The 24,360-nt window shown below is 37.8% G+C and overlaps 2 long non-coding RNA genes and 1 pseudogene across 5 annotated transcripts in view; 2 read left to right on the forward strand and 1 right to left on the reverse strand.

Moving 5' to 3' along the window:
• LOC112663786 (uncharacterized) overlaps positions 1 to 12,224 on the forward strand; it is a 31,825-nt gene extending 19,601 nt beyond the window's left edge. Inside the window, exon 5 of the long non-coding RNA XR_007403708.1 lies at positions 490 to 12,224. This is a non-coding gene — a long non-coding RNA (uncharacterized LOC112663786). The remainder of the gene's footprint in view (positions 1 to 489) is intronic.
• The window catches only part of LOC118354156 (uncharacterized), a 67,582-nt gene that overhangs the window by 36,831 nt on the left and 6,391 nt on the right, over positions 1 to 24,360 (reverse strand). For 3 of the 4 annotated variants that reach the window (XR_007403711.1, XR_007403710.1, XR_007403713.1), the window contains exon 3: positions 21,322 to 21,733. This is a non-coding gene — a long non-coding RNA (uncharacterized LOC118354156). Of the gene's footprint in view, positions 1 to 12,892; positions 13,312 to 21,321; positions 21,734 to 24,360 lie in introns of those variants that run through there. The other variant, XR_007403712.1, reaches the window with a different exon arrangement.
• Positions 2,324 to 2,420, forward strand: LOC112664858 (U6 spliceosomal RNA; annotated as a pseudogene).

Raw genomic sequence — 24,360 nt, forward strand, 5'->3', positions numbered from 1 at the left:
TGGAACTTGGAAAAATTGTTTTCTATTGTTTAAAGCCTCCAAGTTTGTGATCATTTGTTACAGCAGCCACGGGAAATTAATGCAAGAACAGAAACTCTGTTCTACACTGCCACCTATAGGCAAATTCTCTGGTTCCCAAATCAGAATCCTCTCAGTAGGAATTAGATGGCCACAGATCTGGATACAGGGACATTACTTCCAAGTCTGCAGTAATAAATACTTGGGTAGAAAAGTCAGATAACCCAAACCTGAAGGAAATGAGGTACCCAGAGTCCAGGGATACTCTTCAAAAAAAAAAAATGCATCAAATTAGAATTAGAGAAGCATCGCAGAAGACATAGGCCAAGAGCAACCCTAAATAATGATGTTAGCTTCCTTTACTTGTTATACTGAAAGAAAAGTTGATTCTTGAACTTGTCAGTCCTAATCCTGCAAGATAGAGAGAGCTACTTGTTTCTTTTTTTTTAATTTTTTATTAATTTATGATAGTCACAGAGAGAGAGCGAGAGAGAGAGGCAGAGAGAGAAGCAGGCTCCATGCACCGGGAGCCCGACGTGGGATTCGATCCCGGGTCTCCAGGATCGCGCCCTGGGCCAAAGGCAGGCGCCAAACCGCTGCGCCACCCAGGGATCCCGAGCTACTTGTTTCTAAAGGGAGAGATTCCCATGTAAGAACAAACTAGTAAGGTAGGTTTAATGAATGTAGTCACATGTACTCATTGTTGGGTGAACAGCTGCAAGTAGGTGTATGGTTTAATGACGTGGCAACATAAAAACAGATCTCTGGGTATATGTAAAGCTTTGGGCTTTGACTGATTCTACTCAACATGTACATCATTAAGTGCTAGCAACAGAAAGACACCAGGATCAAGATGCAGATTTCGTCACCTAGGGCTACACATCATTCAGTGACAAATTATAATAAATTAAACCAGATTGAATTTATAGGCACAGCTTGGAGATATTGTGTCTTCAATTCCAGACCACCAAAATGAAGCAAGTATCTCATGAAAGTGAATCAACTGAATTTTTTTTGGTTTTGCACTGCATATAAAGGTTATGTGTATACAATATTGAAGTCTATTAAAAGTGTGCAATAGCATTATGTCCAAAAAACACAATGTATATACCTTAAATTTAAAAATACTTTATTACTGAGATGCACGGGTGGTCCAGTGGTTGAGCATCTGCCTTCAGCTCAGGGCATGATCTTGGAGTCCCAGGATGGAGTCCCACATGGGGTTCCCCACAGGGAATCTGCTTCTCCCTATGCCTAGGTCTATGCCTCGTTCTCTTTCTGCATCTCTCATGAATAAATAATTAAAAAATAAAAATACCTTTATTACTAACAAATGCTAACCATCATGTGAACTTTCAGTTGGTTGCAATCACTGATCATAGATCCACGTAACAAATTAAGTAATAATGAGTAAGTTTGAACTGCAAGAAGGACACAGAGACATGAAGTGAGAAATGCTGTTGAAATAAAAATAACACCAAAAGACTTGCTCAATGCACGTTTGCCACAAACTTCAATTTGTAAAAAAAAAAAAAAAAAAAAAAAGATTTGTGTGAAGCACGATAAAATAAGGTATGTCTATATAAAAAAGTGTTAAAGTGATTAGTTATTAAAGAAAAAAGGGTTTTTTTTCTCATAACATTTATCAAAATAAATTCTCAGATGAATTAAAGGCATAATTGTGAAACAATGAAACTACTGACATATAGTTGATAATATAGGTGAATTTTATATGAACATGGATAGAGAAAGCCTTTTTAAGCATAAAAGTCATAATGATATCACCAAGATGGCAAGAAAAATGATCTTCTCCAGTTCCCTCAGAGAAAAACCAACTAGGAGTATCTATAGTCAAGGCATCTTTGTGAAAGTCCTAGAACCAAGGATGAGGCTGGAGTATCTACTTGGCTCAGAAAAAAATAAAATAAAATAATGCATTTGAAGGGTAAAGGAGCAGTTTTACTTTGACCTAATCACCCTTTCCCAAAACCAGTGCAGTACAGCACAAAGATATACTCCCAGAAACCTCTGATTTCTCCAGTGTGAAAAAGCCCAAGGAGGGTATCCAGCTTCTCCACTGTTATGAGTGCTTCTAAGGATGCCTACACTTCAGTCTCATCTCACAGGGACCACTGGAGAAATAAATAGCATAAGACTTTCAAGCATCAGAGATGGAGAGGGAGAAAGGGGCTCATAGCAATTAAGGCAGGGATCATGGTAAGCTGTGGTTTGGGGAGTGTAAGTACCTGAACAGAGCTCTTAGCTAAGAGCCAGAGTGAGAGCCATTTGGAGAACCAAAGTGATGGTGCTCACTTCAGCAGCACATATACTAAAATCGGAATGATACAGAGAAGATTAGCATGGCCCTTGCACAAGGATAACATGCAGCATTCCATATTTTTTCAACTTCTGGTCTTTGGCCTTGTCAGAATCATCCAGGGTGAAATTTACTTAGGTCATGGTTGATATTCTTGACTCAGCCCGCTCACATACAGCCACTCTGCACTTAGCAAAATGACTAGAAGGAAGAATTCAACACAAAAGAAAGAATCAGAAACAGTACTCTCTGCCACAGAGTTACAGAATTTAGATTACAATTCAGTATCAGAAAGTCAATTCAGAAGCACAATTATAAAGCTACTAGTAGCTCTGGAAAAAAAGCATAAAGGATTCAAGAGACTTCATAACTGCAGAAATTAGATCTAATCAGGATGATATTAAAAATCAATTAAATGAGATGCAATCCAAACTGGAGGTCCTAATGATGAGGGTTAATGAGGTAGAAGAAAGAGTGAGAGATATACAACACAAGTTTATGGCAAGGAGGAAGCTGAGGAAAAAAGAGAAAAACAATTAAAGACCATGAGGAAAGGTTAAGGGAAATAAATGATAGCCTGAGAAGGAAAAATCTACATATTGAACAAATCATAGCTGAGAACTTCCCTAATTTGGAGAGGGAAACAGGCATTCAGATCCAGGAGATAGAGATATCCTCTATCAATAAAATAAAATAAAATAAAATAAAATAAAATAAAATAAAATCAATAAAAACCGTTCAACACCTCAACATTTAATAGTGAAACTTGCAAATTTCAAAGATAAAGAGAAAATCCTTAACGTGGTAAGAGACAAGAGATCCATAACTTATATGGGAAAAATATCAGATTAACAGCAGACCTCTCCACAAAGACCTGGCAGACCAGAAAGGGCTGGCAGGATATATTCAGGTCTTAAATGAGAAGAACATACAGCCGAGAATACTCTATCCAGCAAGGCTCTCATTCATAATAGAAGGAGAGATAAAGAGCTTCCAAGAGATGCAGAAACTGGAAGAATATGTGACCACTAAACTAGCTCTGCAAGAAATGTTAAGGGGACCCTGTAAAATAAATAGGAAGCCCAAAGAACCTACCCACAAAAACAAGGACTGAATAGGTATTATGGTGACACTAAGTTCATATCTATCAATAGTTACTCTGAACATGAATGGGCTAAATGATCCCACCAAAAGACACAGGGTTTCAGGCTGGATAAAAAAGCAAGACCCATCCATTTGCTGTCTACAAGAGACTCATTTGAGACCTAAGGACACCTCCAACCTGAAAATGAAAGGGTGGAGAACCATTAACGTTCAAATGGTCCTCAAAAGAAAGCTGGGGTGGCAATCCTCCTATCAGATAAAGGTTATCCCAAAGACTGTAGTAAGAGATGAAGAGGGACACTATGTCATACTCAAAGGGTCTATCCAACAAGAAGACTTAACAATCATGAATATTTATGCCCCTAATGTGGGAGCTGCCAAGTATATCAAACAATTAATAACCAAAGTAAAGACATATTAAATTATAATACACTAATAGTAGGAAACTTCAACCTAGCACTTGCGGCAAATGACAGATCTTCTAAGCACAACATCACCAAAGAAACAAGAGCTTTAAATGATACACTGGATCATATGGATTTCACAGATATCTACAGAACTTTAGGTCCAAACACAACTGAACACACATTCTTCTCAAGTGCACATGGGACTTTCTCTGGAATAGACCATATTGGCTTACAAACCAGGTCTCAGGCAATACCAAAAGATTGGGATTGTTCCCTGCATATTTTCAGACCACCATGCTTTGAAACTTAAACTCAATCACAAGAAGGAATCTGGAAGAAACTCAAACACATGGAGGTTAAAGTGCAGCCTGCTAAAAGATGAAAGAGTCAACCAGGAAATTAGAGAAGAATTAAATAAGATTCATGGAAACTAATGAGAATGAAGATACAACCATTCAAAATCTTTGGGATACAGCAAAAGCAGTCCTGAGAGGGAAATACATCACAATATAAGCATCCCTCAAAAAATTGGAAAAAACAAATACACAAGCTAACCTTGCACCTAAAGGAACTGCAGAAAGGACAGCAAATAAACCTATACCAAGTAGAAGAAGAGAGTTAATAAAGATTCGAGCAGAACTCAATGAAGTAGAGACCAGAAGAACTGTAGAACAGATCAACAAAACCAGGAGTTGGTTCTTTGAAAGAATTTGTAAGAGAGATAAACCATTATTCAGTCTATTGAAAAGAAAGGAGAAAGGACTCAAATTATAATATTATGAATGAAAGGTGAGAAATCACAACCAATACCAATGAAATACAAAATTTAAAATAAAAAAAACCATGTAATTTTATATATATATAATAATAAAAATATTATTATAATATTTTAATAAAGCAATTTATTTATACACCAATAAATTAGTCAATCTAGAAGAAACAGACACATTTCTGGAAAACCACAAACGACCAAAACTGGAACAGGAAGAAACAGAAAACCTGAACAGGCCAATAACCAGGGAGGAAATTGAAGCAGTCATCAAAAACCTCCCAAGACACAAAAGTCCAGAGCCAGATGGCTTCCCAGGGGAATTCTATTAAATATTTAAAGAAGAAACAAAACCTATTCTACTAAAGCTGTTCTGAAAGATAGAAAGGGACGGAATACTTCCAGACTCATTTTATGAAGGCAGCATCACCTTAATTCCAAAACCAAAGACCCCACCAAAAAGGAGAATATAGACCAATATCCCTGATTAACACAGTTGCAAAAATTCTCAAAAATATACTAGCCAATAGGATCCAACAGTACATTAAGAAGATTATTCACCGTGACTAAGCAGGATTTATCCCTGGAATGCAAGGCTGGTTCAACACTCTTAAAACAATCAACGTGATAGATCATATCAACAAGAGAAAAAACAAGAACCATATGATACTCTCAATAGATGCAGAGAAAACATTTTTTAAAAGATTTTATTTCTTCATGAGACACACACACATACACACACAGAGAGAGAGAGAGAGAGAGACAGAGACACAGGCAGAGGGAGAAGCAGGCTCCACGTAGGGAGCCCAAGGTGGATTCGATCCTGGGACTCCAGGATCAGGCCCTGGGCTGTAGGCGGCTGCTAAACCACTGAGCCACCCGGGGGGCCCCAGAGAAAGCATTTGACAAAATACAGCATCCATTCCTGATCAAAACTCTTCAGAGTGTAGGGAAGGAGGGAATATTCCTCACCACCTTAAAAGTCATCTATGAAAAGCACACAGCAAATATCATTCTCAATGGTTGGAAATACTGAGAGCCTTTCCCCTAAGATCAGGAACACGACAAGGATGTCCACTCTCACCACTGCTATTCAACATAGTACTGGAAGTCCTAGCCTCAGCAATCAGACAACAAAAAGAAATAAAAGGCATTGAAATTGCAAAGAAGTAGTCAAACTCTCCCTCTTCACAGATGACATGGTAAGGTACCTATAAAACCCAAAGACTCTACCCCAAGATTGCTAGAACTCATACAGCATTTCGGCAATGTGGCAGGATACAAAATCAATGCTCAGAAGTCAGTGGCATTTCTATACAGTAATAATGAGACTGAAGAAAGAGAAATTAATCAATACCAAAATCCCATTCAGGTTTATTGCACCCAAGCATAAGATACCTAGGAATAAACTTAACCAAAGTGATAAAGGATGTATACCCTAAAAACTACAGAATGCTTCTGAAAGAAATTGAGGAAGACACAAAGAGATGGAAAATATTCCATGCTCATGGATTGGAAGAATTAATACTGTGAAAATTTCTCTGCTACCCAGGGCTATTTACACATTTAATGCAATCCCTATCAAAATACCATAGACTTTCTTCAGAGAGTTGGAACAAATCATCTTCAGATTTGTGTGGAATCAAAAAAAGACCCTGAATAGCCAGGGGAATTTTGAAAAAGAAAACCAGAGCAGGGGGCATCACAATGTTGGATTTCAAGTTGTACTACAAAGCTGTGATGATCAAGACAGTGTGGTACTGGCACAAAAACAGACACGTAGATCAGTGGAACAGAATACAGAACCCAGAAACGGGCCCTCAACTCTATGGTCAACTAATATTCAACAAAGCAGAAAAGACTATCTCCTGGAAAAAGGACAGTCTCTTCAATAAATGGTGCTGGGAAAATTGGACAGCCATGTGCAGAGGAATGAAACTAGACCATTCTCTTACACCATACACAAAGATAAACTCAAAATGGATGAAAGATCTAAATATGAGACAAGAATCCATCCAAATCCTAGAGGAGAACACAGGCAACACCCTTTTTGAACTTGGCCACAGAAACTTCTTGCAAGATACATCTGTGAAAGCAAGGGAAACAAAAGCAAAAATGAATTCTTGGGCCTTCATCAAGATAAAAAGCTTCTGCGCAGCAAAAGAAACAGTCAACAAAACTAAAAGACAACCTACAGAATGGGAGAAGATATTTGCAAATGACATATCAGATAAAGGGCTAGTATCCAAGATCTAAAAAGAACTTAGTAAACTCAACAGCAAAGAAACAAACAATCCAATCATGAAATGGGCAAAAGACATGAACAGAAATCTCACAGAGGAAGACATAGACAAGCACATGAGAAAATGCTCTGCATCACTTGCCATCAGGGAAGTACAAATCAAAACCACAATGAGATACCACCTCCCACCAGTGAGAATGGGGCAAATTAACAAGGCAGGAAACAACAAATGTTGGAGAGGATGCGGAGAAAAGGGAACCCTCTTGCACTGTTGGTGGGAATGTGAACTGGTGCAACCACCCGGGAAAACTGTGTGGAGGTTCCTCAAACAGTTCAAAATAGAGCTGCCTTATGACTCAGCAATTGCACTGCTTGGGGTTTTACCCCAAAGATACAGATGCAGTGAAAGACCGAGACACCTGCACCCCAATGTTTATAGCAGCAATGTCCACAGTAGCCAAACTGTAGAAAGAGCTTCAGTGCCCATTAAAAGATTAATGGATAAAGAAGATGTGATCTATATACACAATGGAATATTACTCAGCCATTTAAATGACAAATACCCTCCATTTGTTTCAATGTGGATGGAACTGGAGGGTATTATGCTGAGTGATGTAAGTCAATCGGAGAAGGACAAACATTATATGGTTTCATTCATATGGGGAATATAAAAAATAGTGAAAAGGATTAAAGCAGAAAGGAGAGAAAATGCGTTGGAAATATCAGAGAGGGAGACATAACATGAGAGACTCCTAATTCTGGGAAACAAGGGGTAGTGGAAGGGGAGGTGGGTGAGGAAATGCGGTGACTAGGTGATGGGCACTGAGGATGGCATTTGATGGGAAGAGCACTTGGTGTTATACTATATGTTGGCAAATCAAACTCTAATAAATAAAAAATATACAAAAAAATGAGAAGCGAAGAAAAAAAAAGTGATGACGCCCCAACCCAACTGGCTGGGTTTGGTTCTGTGTGTCCACCTAAAGGTCTCTATAAGGAATGCCTGGGTGGCTCAGTGGTTTAGCGCCTGCCTTCGGCCCAGGGCATGATCCTGGAGTCCTGGGATCAAGTTCCGCATCAGGCTCCCTGCATGGAGCCTGCTTCTCCCTCTGCCTGTGTCTCTGCCTCTCTCTGTGTGTCTTTAATGAATAAATAAATAAAATCTTTAAAAAACAAAACAAACAAACAAAAAAACAAAGGTCTCTATAGACAGAGCCATCTTACAGCCTGCTCACACAGGGAAGGAAGTCAGCAAACCCACCCAGTGTGGTACACTGCCTCACCTAGGAGCCTAATCAATGATCTATGAGAGGTCACACAGCCCAGGCTATGACCTCACCTAGACAAAGAGCCAACCCAGTAGCTCTGTTCAATTGTTGAGCAGAGACTACAGCCCTTCTTATTCAGGACACCTCAATAGTGACCATGGACATCCTTGGAGCTCAACATACAGGACACAGAGCATAGCCAATGGCCCTGTCCAGCACTAGAACCCAGCCCACAGCCTTGCCTGATTGCTGAGCACAGCCTGAGGTCCCCCCTAATCCCAAAGAGACTTTACCTGAATGCCGAGTCATGCCAGAGGCACATCTGGATTGGGGGCACAGCCTGTACTCTCACCCTACCAGGGCCAATTGCAGACCCAGCCTGCAGCCCCACTCATAAGCAAAGTAAAAACTAGTAGCACCACTCTGCCTGTGACTCCAGCCCACCAGAGGTGAATGCTGATCCAGCTAATGGCTCCACCTGACCATGAAGCCAATACAAAGCCACTCAACCAGGGAGCCAGCCAGCAAGCAGCCCAATCTGAATGCCAAGCTGAGTCAGCAGGCTCACCTAACCAAAGAGCTCAGCCAGGAGTACTCCTATCTCAGAGAAGAGACAGAAGCCTCACCAAATTAGAGACCCTAACAGTAAGCCCCTCCTGCCCTCAGTTACTTCCATCTGACCCATCCAAGCCCCACAGTGAACTATTATTGGTTTAAAAGAGAATGCTGAAACTATAAGATAGGGTACATAAGCCTCATGGCACTAACAAAGAAAAACCCTGTAGTAGATGAGCAAAGTATTGAGATAGAAGAATCAAAGCACACCACCACAAAGGGTCATCAAATCAGAAAAATAAGACAGCAAGGGACAAAGAAGAGAATATAGGAATTACAAAACAGTCAGAAAAAAACAATTAACAAAAGTTAAAAAAGAAAAGAATACAATTAACAAAATGGCCATAGTAAGGCCCTACCTATCAATAATTACTTTAACATTGGTGGATGAAATTCTCCAATCCAAAAACCTAGAGAGGCTGGGATGGTTAAAAAAAAAAAAAACAGGAAACTAGATCCAACAATATGCTGTCTACAAGAGATTCACTATAGTTTTAAAGACACACATAGATTGAAAGTGAAGGGATAGAAAACATTCCATACAAATGGTAACCAAAAGAGAGGAGGAATGGCTATACTTCTATCAGAAATAGAGTAAGTTTCAAATAGTCACAAGAGACAAGGAATGTCACTGTATAATGATAAAAGGATTAGTTCACAAACAAGCCATAATAATTGCAAATATGTATGCATCCAACATCAGAACATCCAAATATATAAAGCAAATAATAACAGAGCTGCATGGAGAAATAAACAACAATACAATAAGAAGGGTTTTAATATTCCATACCCAATAATTGATGGATTACTCAGACAGAAAATCAATAAGGAAAGAGCACTACAGTGTTATCTGACTGTATATACACATGATTGCATATAACATATGACTATATGATCATATATTGTTATTCAACACTAGATAGTGATATGTGAAAAACACTATAGATCAAATAGACGTAGCAGACATATATAGAACATTCCACCCAACAGCAGCAGAATACACATCCTTCTCAAGTGCAGACAGAACATGTTCCAGGACAGATCATATGTTTAGACACAAAAAAGTCTTAACAAATTCAAGAAAATTAAAATTATATCACATGTCTTTTCTGACCACTATATAGATACCAATAAGAAGAGGAAAGTTGGGAAATTCACAAACATAGAAATCAAAACACACTACTGAACAAACTATGGATCAAAGGAGAAATTAAAAAATCTTGATATAAATGAAAATGGAAATATAACATGCCAAAATTTATGGAATGCATTAAAAGCTGTTCTAAGAGGAAAGTTTACAATCATAAACACCTACATTAAACAAAGAAATATCTCACATAAACAATCAAACTTTACAACTCAAGGAGCTTGAACTAAGGTCAATGGTAACAGAAGAAAAAATAATTAGGATTAGAATAGAAAAAATGAAACACAGAAGAATAAAACAAAAGACTAACAAAACTAAAAAAATTTTTAAAGAATTAGTTTTTTTTAAAAAACTACACAAAATTGACAAGCCTTTCACTAGGCTAACCAAGAAAAAGAGAAAAGACTCAAATGAATAAAATTATCAATAAAAGAGGGATATTACAATTGAAACATCATTCCAAAATATCAGAAGAGGGCAGCCTGGGTGGCTTAGCAGTTTAGCACCTGCCTTTGGCCCAGGGCCTGATCCTGGAGACCAGGGATCGAGTCCCACATCAGGTTCCCTGCATGGAGCCTGCTTCTCCCTCTGCCTGTGTCTCTGCCTCTCCCTCTCTCTCTGGCTCTCATGAATGAATAATAAATCATATATATATATATATATATATATATATCAGAAGAGACTACGATAAGCAATTATATACCAATGAATTGGATAATCTAGAAGAAATTGTACATTTCTAGAAACATACAACCTAACAAGACTGAAGCAAGAAAAAAAACAATATCTGAGCAGAATAAATATGAGAAAAGCCATTGAATCAGTAATCAAAAACCTCCCAACACAGAAAAGTCCAGGACAAGATAGTTTTACTCATGGATTCTACCAAACACTGGTGAATTTAAAGAATCAAAGCCAATCCTTCTGAAATCCTTCCAAAAAATTGAAGAAGAGGGAATACTCCCAAATTCACTTTATAAGACCTCCACTATCCAGATACAAAAGGCATATAGATACTAAAGGCCCAATAGCCCGATGAACATAAATGCAAAAATTCACAACAAAATACTAGTTAATAAAGTTAGCACATTAAAAGGATGGTATGCCACAAAGATGGGATTTATCCCTAGGATGCAAAGAAGGCTCAACAAACACAAGTCAATAAACATGATACATTAATATATCGTTGGATAAAAATCACAGAATCCTCATAGCAAAAGCATAATAAAAGCATTTCATAAAATGCAACATGACAAAAATAAAGCCCATATGTAATATAATTAAAACTTCTGGAAGAAAATATAGGGTTAAAAACTCCTTGATGTTGGTCTTGGTAATGAGTTTTTGCATAGAACACCAAAAGCACAAGCAACAAAGCAAAAATAAACAAGTGGCTCTACATCAAACTAAAAAAGTTATCTTTACAGCAAAAGAAATTATTAACAAAATACTTAATAACAGAATAATAATGGTGACACAAAGAATAGGAGAAAATACGTGTAGACCATATGTCTGATAAGGCATTAATTTCCAAAATATTTAAGGAACTTCTACAACTCGATACTTAAAAAAACAAAGAAAACCCCAAATAATTCAATTAAAAAAGGGGCGAAGGACCTGAGCTGATATTTTTCCAAAGAAGATATCCACATGTCCAAGAGGTACATGAAGTTGTGCTTAACATCAGTAATTACCAAGAAATACAAATCAAAAACACAAAAAGATATCACCTCACACTTGTGAGAATGACTATCATCAAGAAGACAACATATGTTGGAAAGGAAATGGAGAAAAGGAAATACTTCTGCGCTGTCAGTGGGAATGCAAATTGGTGCAGTAGGTATGAAAACAGTATGAAGGATTCTCAAAAAATTTAATACAGATTCTCAAAAAATTAAATACTCTATATGATCTACCAATCCCACTTCTGGGTATATATACCTAAAGGAAATGAAATTAGTATCTTTAAGAGATGCCTGCATCCCTATGTTCACTGCAGCATGGTTCACAATAGCCAAGACATATAAAGAACCCTAAGTCTCCACTGACAGATGAATGGACTAAGAAAGTATGGTGCATAATACCGACATATATACAAATACAGGTGTGGGCACACAGGAATACTAAAAAAGAAAAAATCTTGGGGCACCTGGGTGGCTCATTTGGTTAAGCATCTATCTGCTTTTGGCTCAGGTCACAATCCCAGGGTACTGGGATCAAGCCCCACATCAGGCTCCTTGCTCAGCGGGAAGCTTTCTTCTCCCTTTCTCTCTGCCCTCCCCGCCCCCATTTGTGGTCTATCAAATAAATAAATAAAATCTTAAAAAAAAAAAAGAAATCCTGCCATTTGGAACCACATGGATGTATCTTGAAGTCATTATGCTAAGAGAAATAAGTCAGACAGAGAAAGATAAATGCTGTATGATCTCACTTACATGTGGAATTTATAAAATCAAACTCATAAAAATAGACAATAAAAAGGTGTCACCTGGGAGAAGGGCGTGGAGAGATGGAGGAAATGGTTACAAGATAAATAACTACTAGGGGTAAAATACACAGGATGGTGACTACAGTTAACAGTAATGTATTGTATATATGAAAGCTCCTAAGAGAGTAGATCTTAAATGTCCTCACCACATTCTCTAAAAAAAAAGGTAGCTGTGACATGATGAATGTGTTAATCAACCTTCCTGTAGTAATCATTTCACAATGTAATCACATTGTACACCTTAAATTTACATGTTATATGTCATTCATGTGTCAATAAACCTAATGAAAAATATCATTCTGGAAAAAATAACAAAAAGATAAACTATAAAGGGCACCCTGGCAGACATAACTATGCACAACCTAAAAACTAGGAAGGGTGAAAACATGAAAAACTAATAAAAGGTCAATAAAACTTGGGGAAAATCTTTGCAACTTTCACAACAAATAAAAAAATACCTCGATGCTTTAAAAGATTAAGTCAGTAAGAAGAATAATAAGCATTACACACTGAAAACCAAGCAAAAAGCACAAATAGGAAATATAGATACACACAGAAATATAACTACACAAGGCACACATGCACACGAACTTGATCAACCTGCTTAGCATTAAAGAATTGGAGAAAATATACAGTTACCTCCTACTTTAACCATATTTTCAGACTGAAACAATGAAAAAAATAATTAGACAGTGTTTGGGAAGCATACAGAAAAACAGACACAGTCATGTATTGCTTGTGAAAAAAAGGTACATTATTGAAGAGTAATTTAAAATCATAAATCAGGGATCCCTGGGTGGCGCAGCGGTTTAGCGCCTGCCTTTGGTCCAGGGCGCGATCCTGGAGACCCGGGATCAAGTCCCACGTCGGGCTCCCGGTGCATGGAGCCTGCTTCTCCCTCTGCCTGTGCCTCTGCCTCTCTCTCTCACTGTGTGCCTATCATAAATAAATAAAAATTTAAAACAATAAAATCATCAATCAAATGGTTTAAAAATGAATATCAATTAAAAATTCTACTCTGTATTTTCTTTTACTCTTAGGATATAATTTGCAATGTGTGCAAACCTCTATACTGTTCAGTAAAGACTCTTTAAATTTGTGTACAATCGAAAGCAACTCCTAAATCAATAGTGAGGAACTGAATTAGTGAATGGTGGTACATCCATTTGATGGAATACTATTGGCCCAAACAAAATATTGGTGAATAGGTGTTTAAAAATTATATATAAAAATGAGCAAATTAATTGAAAACAGTGTTGCTTTTATTTATTGTATTAATTGAAAGCAACGTGGTAGATTGTAAAGACACACACAATGTTTTTATCATGAGGGTGTAAGCAGCATTGATGTGGTTTACCTTTTCTACCTATATTTAAACATTTTCCTACAATAAAAATGAATTTCGTCTTTTGTGGTAAAAGGAAAGATTTTTTTAGAAATAAAAATAGTTAAATTCTTAAAAAGAGTCAGTATGTGGTCTTTATCCATAGTATTATCTTCGTTCATTTGTATTATCCAGTAACATCCAAAAGTAAAGACTCCCTTCAAGTATTATTTTTTTTAAATGGAAAGGTCCTCTGTTTTTCTTTTTTTTTTATTTATTTATGATAGTCACAGAGAGAGAGAGAGAGAGGCAGAGACACAGGCAGAGGGAGAAGCAGGCTCCATGCACCAGGAGCCCGACATGGGACTCGATCCCGGGTCTCCAGGATCGCGACCTGGGCCAAAGGCAGGTGCCAAACTGCTGCGCTACCCAGGGTTCCCCCCTTCAAGTATTATTAAAGACATACACACCCAAGATAGACCTGAAGACTTGGTAAGTTACCTGAGCCTCCCAATGGACCTCTCTTTCAGCAAATAACACTTTCCCCGAGGCATTACACATCAATTCTGCGTATGCTGGTTCCATGTGTGATTAAGTTTTCTCTTCTCACAGAGTAGATGCTCCAAAAACACATGCCTAACCTAACAAATTATGTGCCTAGCCAAGGCCATCTCTGCAATCTTTCAGGCCAGAAAGCTCTTTGATGTCTCCTCTAGATTTGTCTAACACATCTGTGCAGGAAACAGAATAAAACTACTTTTTTTTTCATTTTAATATAGTGAAAGGAAAAGCATATTTAAAAATTATACCATGAAAATGAATTTTTAATTAACTTCTGAATGCAGTTATAACCATGACATAAAATTATTTTATTATTAAAAAGTGATCTTGGCCATGTCTATGTCTTCCTCTGTGAGATTTCTGTTCATGTCTTTTGCCCATTTCATGATTGGATTGTTTGTTTCTTTGCTGTTGAGTTGAATAAGTTCTTTATAGATCTTGGAAACTAGCCCTTTATCTGATATGTCATTTGCAAATATCTTCTCCCATTCTGTAGGTTGTCTTTTAGTTTTGTTGACTGTATCCTTTGCTGTGCAAAAGCTTCTTATCTTGATGAAATCCCAATAGTTCATTTTTGCTTTCGTTTCTTTTGCCTTCGTGGATGTATCTTGCAAGAAGTTACTGTGGCTGAGTTCAAAAAGGGTGTTGCCTGTGTTCTCCTCTAGGATTTTGATGGACTCTTGTCTCCCATTTAGATCTTTCATCCATTTTGAGTTTATCTTTGTGTCTGGTGCAAGAGAGTGGTCTAGTTTCATTCTTCTGCATGTGGATGTCCACTTTTCCTAGCACCATTTATTGAAGAGACTGCCTTCCTTCCAGTGGATAGTCTTTCCTCCTTTATCGAATATTAGTTGACCATAAAGTTCAGGGTCCACTTCTAGGTTCCCTATTCTGTTCCATTGATCTATGTGTCTGTTTTTGTGCCAGTACCACACTGTCTTGATGACCACAGCTTTGTAGTACAACCTGAAATCTGACACTGTGATGCCCCCAGCTATGGTTTTCTTTTTTTAAATTCCCCTGGCTATTCAGGGTCTTTTCTGATTCCACACACATCTTAAAATAATTTGTTCTAACTCTCTGAAGAAAGTCCATGGTATTTTGTTAGGGATTGCGTTAAATGTGTAAATTGCCCTCGGTAACATTGACATTTTCATAATATTATTTCTACCAATCCATGAGAATGGAATATTGTTCCATCTCTTTGTGTCTTCCTCAATTTCTTTCAGAAGTGTTCTATAGTTTTTAGGGTATAGATCCTTTATCTCTTTGGTTAGGTTTATTCCTAGGTATCTTATGCTTTTGGGTGCAATTGTAAATGGGATTGACTCCTTAATTTCTCTTTCTTCAGTCTCATTGTTAGTGTATAGAAATGCCATTGATTTCTGGGCATTGATTTTGTATCCTGCCATGCTACCAAAGACATGGCCAACATGCACATGAGAGAATGCTCGGCATCACTTGCCATTAGGGAAATACAAATCAAAACCACAATGAGATACCACCTCACACCAGTGACGATGAGGAAAATTAACAAGGCAGGAAACCACAAATGTTGGAGAGGATGTGGAGAAAAGGGAACCCTCTTATACTGTTGGTGGGAATGTGAACTGGTGCAGCCACTCTGGGAAACTGTGTGGAGGTTCCTCAAAGAGTTAAAAATAGACCTGCCCTACGACCCAGCAATTGCACTGCTGGGGATTTACCCCAAGGGTACAGATGCAATGAAAGGCCAGGACACCTGCACCCCGATGTTTCTAGCAGCAATGTCCACAATAGCCAAACTGTGGAAGGAGCCTCGGTGTCCATTGAAAGATGAATGGATAAAGAAGATGTGGTTTATGTATAGAATGGAATATTACTCAGGCATTAGAAACGACAAATACCCACCATTTGCTTCAACGTGGATGGAACTGGAGGGTATTATGCTAAGTGAAGTAAGTCAATCGGAGAAGGACAAACATTGTATGTTCTCATTCATTTGGGGAATATAAATAATAGTGAAAGGGAATATAAAGGAAGGGAGAAGAAATGTGTGGGAAATATCAGAAAGGGAGACAGAACATAAAGACTCCTAACTCTGGGAAACGAACTGGGGGTGATGGAAGGGGAGGAGGGTCGGGGGTGGGGGGTGAATGGGTGATGGGCACTGAGGGGGGTACTTGACGGGATGAGCACTGTGTGTTATTCTGTATGTTGGTAAATTGAACACCAATAAAAAATAAATTTATTATTAAAAAATAAAAAATAAAGGGTTAAAAAATGAAAAAAAATGTAAATGGTCTAACAGCTCTAATCAAAAGATAAAAGGGTGGCAGAATGGATAAGAAAAACAATATCCATTGGGGTCACGTTGGTGGCTCAGTGGCTGAGCATCTGCCTTTGGCTCAGGTCATGATCTCTGGGTTTTGGGTTCGAGTCCTGGATCAGGCTCCCCACAGCAAGCCTGCTTCTCCATCTATGTCTCTGCCTCTATCTGTTTATCTCTCATGAATAAGTAAAATATTAAAGAAAAGAAAAACAATATCCATCTAAAGATGCCAACAGGAGTCTCACTTCAGACCTAAAGACTCATAAAGATTGAAAATGAAGGATTAAAAAAAATTCACCATATAAGGAAAAGCAAAACAACAACAACAACAACAACAACAACAACAACAACAAAACAGTCCAGGATGGCAATACTTATATCAGACAGGACAGACTTTAAAACAAAGAGAGTAGCAAGAGACAAAGATGGTCATTACAAAATAATAAAGGGATTAATCCATAAGAGGATATGGCAATTATAAATATCTTGATCATATGCTATAAAACTAGAAATAAATCACAAGAAATAAGTGAAAATGTCACAAATATATGGAGACTCAACAACATACTACCAAACAGTCAACAGGGTAATTAAAGGAGAAATAACAAAATGCATAGACACAAATATAAATGACAACACAATGGTCCAAAATTTTGGGAAGGCAGCAAAAGCAGTTCTAAGAGAGAAATATATAGGGATATCAGCCTACCTCAAGAATCAAAATAAAGCTCCAATAAACAATTTAACATGTCTACGGAACTAGAAAAATCCCAAGTATTTTTCAAAGAACTACAACAAATAATACTGAACTTTGTAGGAAACCACAAAAGACTGAATAGCCAACACAATCTTGAGAGCGAATAACAAAAGCTAAAAGTGTCATGGTTCCAGATTTCAAGATATATTGCAAAACTGTACTAATAAAAAAACTATGGTACTGGTACAAAAAATCAACACATAAATCAAAAGAACAAAAGAGAGAGTTCAGAAACAAACATAGGATTAAATGGTCAATTAATCTATGAATAAAGAGGCAAGAATATGCAATGGAGAAAAGATAGTCCTTCGATAAATGGTGCTGTGAAAATTGGATAGCTACATGAAAAAGAAGGAAATTAGACCACTTTTTAACACCACACACAAACTCAAAATGGATTAAAGAACTCAACATAAGACCTGAAACCATAAAAACCCTAGAAGAGAGCACAGGCAGTAATGTCCCTGGCATCAGCCATAGCACTATTTTTCTAGATATGTCTGCTGAGGCAAGGAAACAACATCAAAAATAAACTATTGGGACTACGTCAAAATAAAAAGCTTTTACACAGCAAATATAATTATCAACAAAACAAAATGACAACCTACTGAATGGGAGAAGATATTTACAAATGATATATGTAATAAAGTATTAATATCCAAAATATATAAGGAATTTATACAACTTAATACCAAAAAAGCCAAACAATCCAATTAAAAAATGGGCAAATGACATACATACATTTCTCCAAATACATATAGATGGCCAACAGACACATGAAAATATGTTCAACATCACTAATTATCAGGGAAACGCAAATTAGAACCACAATGAGATATCACTATAAACCTGTCAGAATGGCTAAAACCAAAAATACAAGATACAAAAAGTTTTAGCAGGACATATAGAAAAAGGAACCCTCTTGCACTGTTGGTGGGAATGCAAGAGGAGCAGCCACTGTGGAAAGAGTATGGAGGTTGCTCAAAAGCTTAAAAGTAGAAATATCTTATGATCCAATAATGCACTATTATTTACCCCCAAAACACAAAAACACTAATTTGAAAAGATGTATGCACCCATATGTTTACCACAGCATTATTTGTGATAGTCAAGATATGGAAGCAAACTAAATGCCCACCAATAGACAAATGGATTAGAAAGTATTATGTATATACATACACACACACACGGAATATCATATAGCCATAAAAAGGAGGAGGTGTGCCATTTGAGAAAACATGGATTAACCTAGAGGGTATCGTGTGAAGTGAAATACCTCAGACAAATACTTAAGTGGAAGTTTTTAAAAATGAGTAAACAAACAAAAAGCAAAATGAGATGCATAAATCCGGACCACTAACTGGTGGTTGTCACAGGAGAGGAGTGTGGGGTGTTGGGCAAAATGGTGAAGGGAAGTGTGAGATATAGACTTCTAGTTATTGAATGAGTAGGCCATAAGAATGAATGCCCAGCGTGAAGAATACAGTTAAAGATGGTGTAAGAGCAGTGTGTCAGGACAGGCCGTAGCTACACTTGTGGTGAACATAGTATAATATATGGTCTTAAAAAATATATATATATATATTTATATTTATAAAAAACATATATATATATATAGTCTTGTTGAATCACTATGTTGTACACCTGAAGCTAATGTAACCTTGTGTGTCAACTATATATACATACATAGCTCCTGAAAAATCCTTGGATTTTTCTTTTAAACAAACATTTAATGAGCACATTACCTGCTGGACTGACACTAGCTAATTTCACCTACAATATCACAGCTAAGTAAAATCTTGGTTATTTCTGCTCTCACCACAACTCTGTATACTTATTATTCAATGAAGGAATATCTCTGGTCGCTGAAATTGGACCCAATTTTTATTATCTTAACTACACCACAAGCACAATCTGATTTTACCTTCTCAAGCCTGAATGTCATTGGAAAAAAATAAAGCCTAGAAGAACCATTGGATAAAAACAGAGTACTGCATGTATAACCCAAAATTGGTTCCACACACCAATTTCTATATTTTTGATTCATAACTAAAGGATTCCTTGGTTAGTTCTCTGTTCATCTGAATGTGAAACAGCTCCCTTGCCAAGGTGATTTTCTCCTGGCAACCAACTCTTGAGTAAATATCAGAAGGATACTAGTTTGACCCAACTTACAATTCATCTGATTAAATTTGAAGTGGGTGATCCATTATTAAATAAAAGTCGAAGAACCTTCCTTCCATTTCATTTCTTGTGATTACATGCACCTGCCACATGGCTGAACAGCAAAATAACACTCTACATATAGCAGACTAGTTCTCATAATTTCCGCCTGTGTCTATCTGGACAAATCACCCATTTCAATGTATTCTTTAGTGAGTCATATACAACGTATATCTATGATGGCTTTTTAAAAAGCTTTTATTTATTTATCTGACACAGAGAAAGAGAGCATAAGCAAGAGGAGTGGCAGGCAGAGGCAGAAGCAGGCTTCTTAGTGAGCGGGAGCCCAATGCAGGGCTGGATCCCAGGACCTGAGATCATGGCCCGAGCCCAAGGCAGATGCTTAACTGATGCAGCCACCCAGACGCCCCTCTATCATGGCTCTCAAGATATTTAGGTTGAAACAGCGCTTTAAATAAGGGAACAGAGAAATTCAGTACATGTAAAAAAAAAAGTTTAGCCAGGAGTGGTAAGGAGTTCCTCCCTGTATATTACATCTAGATCTATTGGAGCAAAGAGAAAAAGAATATTCGACCCTCCTACACATGACAGGCTGTATGATATATTAGAAAGGGAATGAATGTGAATTAATTGGAAACTGCAGATTCCATTCCAAGCCCCCATCCTGCTGTGCACCATCTATTTGGCCAGATATAAATAACAACCTCTCCAAATGTTTTATTCATATTTGTAAAACTGATAAAAAAGATCCTGACTTACCCACTTCAGGGAATTGCTAAGGGAATCCAAGAGATAATAGAAATTGCCTTCATAAAATCTTAAAAGCCACGTAAGCATTTAAACCCACCATTCCAAGTTTTCCTTTTATTTATTTTTTTAAGATTTTATTCATTTATTCATGAGAAACACAGAGAGGAGAGAGAGAGAGAGAGAGGCAGAGACACAGGCAGAGGGAGAAGTAGGCTCCTCACGGGGAGCCTGAGGTGGGACTCGATCTCGGGACTCCAGATCAGCCCCTGGGCTGAAGGCAGCGCTAAACCGCTGAGCTATCCGGGCTGCCCCCAAGTTTTCCTTTTAGGAGAAGGTAGGTGAGAATCACAGTAAAGAATATTTCAGCACGAGTGAGGAGACCTAGCTAGACCTCTGGCTCTGCCCCAGAGTAGCTGTGTGATTCTCCAACACAGCATGCACCCTTCTCGAATTTCTGCTGCTTACCTATAAAAGGTGGAAAAGTCTGATGGAATATTTAAAAATCACAGATTTTAGAACCTGAACATTTGGCAGAGTACCATATATTGCGCAAAACTCTTTTTCCCTCCAGATTTTTTATTTCAAGAGAAAAATGACTTAAAGTCAGAGGGACCTGTAGCTGCTGCCAATGCCATGTGTCCACCTTTAGAAATTTTAATCACAGGGATCCCTGGGTGGCGCAGCGGTTTGGCGCCTGCCTTTGGCCCAGGGCGTGATCCTGGAGACCCAGGATCGAATCCCACATCGGGCTCCCGGTGCATGGAGCCTGCTTCTCCCTCTGCCTGTGTCTCTGCCTCTCTCTCTGTCTCTCTCTCTCTGTGTGACTATCATAAATAAATAAAAATTTAAAAAAAATTTTAATCACAGATTATTGGGGGGAGTCAAAGAGGAAAGCAACTTAACATGCTTTGGCACAACCTTAATTGCATGATAAATGTACTTCCAAATAACTCTGACCAAATTCCACTGGCTTTTAATTCAAGGATATAGTGATCTTTCATATTCCTTAGACATTCTGAATGCATCTTAAATACACATTACGAAAGCCATTATCTATACCTGAAAAGGCTTCCTGCTGGAAAGATTGAGGCGTTTCCTCATCCATCTGTTGCCTTGATTCCCAAATATCTGCCACAGCAGCTGTCTCTTGTGTTACTCCAAACTCTCTGGTAGATGGCCAGCCTATAAATATGCTTTCCAAACATGTGGTAATATAAGCGGAAGGTGCAGCCCCCTGCATCGGTGGCATTGAGGACAGGGCTGAGGAAAGTAGCTCTGTTTTGGAAAACCTGTGGCTCCGAAGATTCTATGTAGAGATAGTGTCCTTTAGCTGTGCCCAAGGTATGAGCCTTCATTGGCCCTGTATTAAGTGTTGAAGTTGGACCGTGCTTCCTGGTCCAATCAACGTCGTCTTCTGTATCTTGTTCCCAGTTACAGATTCCATTTTCAAAGTTACATTGGAACTCAGGTACTGAAATTGGCATGAAATAACAACAAAAAAATAATTAAGGACAAAAAACATGATTAAGAATACTTGTTGATATTTGGCTCCTGCCAAGGTTAATGATTTTAATGTTTTTTAAATGTGACACTAAAAGTTTTTAAAAAGTGAATAAATCCTAGATTTATATCAAGTAATAATATTTTATAGACTGGGGGGGGCATTACTTCAGCCATTATTTTCCAAATGCCTTTTATACCCATCCTTCACCATTTCCAGCACTATAACTTTATGCAAATGATGAGGGCACCATGGCTGACTCAATACTATAAACTTCTGGCTCAGTCGATTTCAACCTTAGCCAAATGTCCCAATCACCAGTGAATGTTAAAAATCAAAACAAAACAAAAAACATGAAGTTCCAGAACTTATCTTGAGGGATGTTGATTTATTTTTTTAAAGATTTATTTATTTTAGAGAGAGAAAAGGGGGGTCAGGGGACAGAGGGAGAGATAATCTCAAGCAGGCTCTCCACTGAGCACAGAGCCCTACAGGGGCTCAGTCTCACAACCCTGAGATTATGACCTGAGCCGAAATCAAGAGTTGGATGCTGAACCAACTGAGCCCCCCAGCCCCCCCGGAGATGTTGACTGAACTGCCACAAATAGTGCGGTTGAACATCAAGATAATTCATTATCTCCCTTGGCGATTCTAACATGCAGAACTGAAGAGTCATACTTTAATAGAGTCCAATCTTTCAGAATCACCTGATGTGTACAGCATAATTGCTTGCTCCATGGCGAAGCTCCATACCAGCACTACCTGGTTAGATATGGGGGACCGAGCAATCCATATTTTTAACAAGTATCAACATGATCCTGATGCCAGCATTTTCCAGACCTCAGGCTGAAAAACTCCTCCCTTTGGTTTCATCTTGCCCCAATTCCACATTTCCCTCCATCAGTGCCAGAAAGACCATTCTTCTGCCTTCCATGGCAATTTATCATTTTCTTCCTGTACATACATGCTCATTTAATCCAAACTGAAATCTAAGCTCTTCTTTCAAGCTTTACCTTTCCCAAGTTAAATTAACTTCCTGTTTGTCCCTGGCCAGCCTTTTCTTAGCATACACCACCTTCCCCACTTGCCTTAAACACCTCACTCCTCTCTCCTTCTCTATTTATGCCTCCTGTTGTGCTGCGGGCTCTTGGCAGCATCTCCTGAGAGGCAGTCTTTTCTTCTCACTGGATTGCAGCTCCTTTGAGCTGGAGCTTTTAAGCTTAAAACTCCTTCCAGGCACTAGAAGAATTCAAAGCACTTATAAAGGATTGACTAGCCCCTCGTCACCTAGCTTATCTACCACAATTTCCAGAATATAGTAATGTAGTCATTTTCAGGATGTGAACATTTTGTTGACAACAAGGATTTGTTTTTAGAATAAAAACATTTAGCATTATTTGGGTAGAAGGAACAGGAGTTAGAATTAATGCATAGTTTTACATTTTAGCTTCATTCACCGAAGTTAATATTTTTTAAACATATAAATGTCAGCTGTCCTTTCACTATTCATCTTAGTAAATGCACTTGGTGCCAAAGGGGAATAAATATTCTGAAACAATAAATATAAGCAAATGTGGATAAATGCAGCCGGGCTAGAACAAATCATCTGTCTTTGAAAACCACGGAACAGGAGCTTAGAACTAATGATGGGAGCCCAGTGAGTAAATGTCAAATGGGAGATGAGCTTTTGTTTGATATTTCCTCACTTGTGACTAATCAAGCCCAGCTGTGACGTGAACTGGGGACCCACAGCATACTCTCCGGGTGTCAATCTTTGGCTGTGGAGCAGAAGGAGAATGTCAAGCTGCTAAGTTTTTTGACATAAAACTGGCACTAAAGCCAACAGATTTTGATATTGCCTGTCTTCATATTGACTGTATGTTCAATCTCTATTTTGAAAGGGAATGCACGTAGCTCCACCTTCAAATAAAAAACCCTATCTCTAAACGTAGGAAGATTTAGGAAATAAAACATAGATTTCTGGATGCCTAATGCTTTCTATGGAATCCAGGAACACATTTATATGGAAAGCTGCGAGAGAAACTGACACTCTGATACCACTACTGTTCTCTTTCACTAATATTTAGTCACAAGTAGTATTTTGATTATTATAGTTGTACTGACATAACTCCATCTAAGTTAATAGTAGTTTTAAGGATAATTTGCTTTTTTTTTTTTTTTTTGAGGAGTGGGCTTCGGAGAGCTTCAGAAAGATGAAAAAGCTTTCTAAAGCCGCAAAAATAAATTACCTTGGGGACAAGTTACACTTCTTATGTTAGCCATTGTCTAAATTATCAACTTTATTTATATCCACTCAAAGAATTAGTTGTGTAATGAGATGCATGGTAATTCTGACTTCAATCCACCTGACTGTATCAAAGATCACATATATGCAGCATGCTGTACAATAATTTATATGGAAGTTTCTTAATGCAGTGTTTCCTATGATGCACCAAGCATTTTATGGCTTCACTTTGGTTTATAATTAGCCTCTCAATGTAATAGGCATATAGCTTGAATTTTAAGAATTGTTGCTATTTCTGGACAAAGAAAGATGCAAATTCTTTTTCTGATTGATTTTGTAATTGAAGTAAAAA

This window comes from Canis lupus, chromosome 2 (genome assembly GCF_003254725.2).
Source record: "Canis lupus dingo isolate Sandy chromosome 2, ASM325472v2, whole genome shotgun sequence".
Classification (NCBI taxonomy): domain Eukaryota; kingdom Metazoa; phylum Chordata; class Mammalia; order Carnivora; family Canidae; genus Canis; species Canis lupus.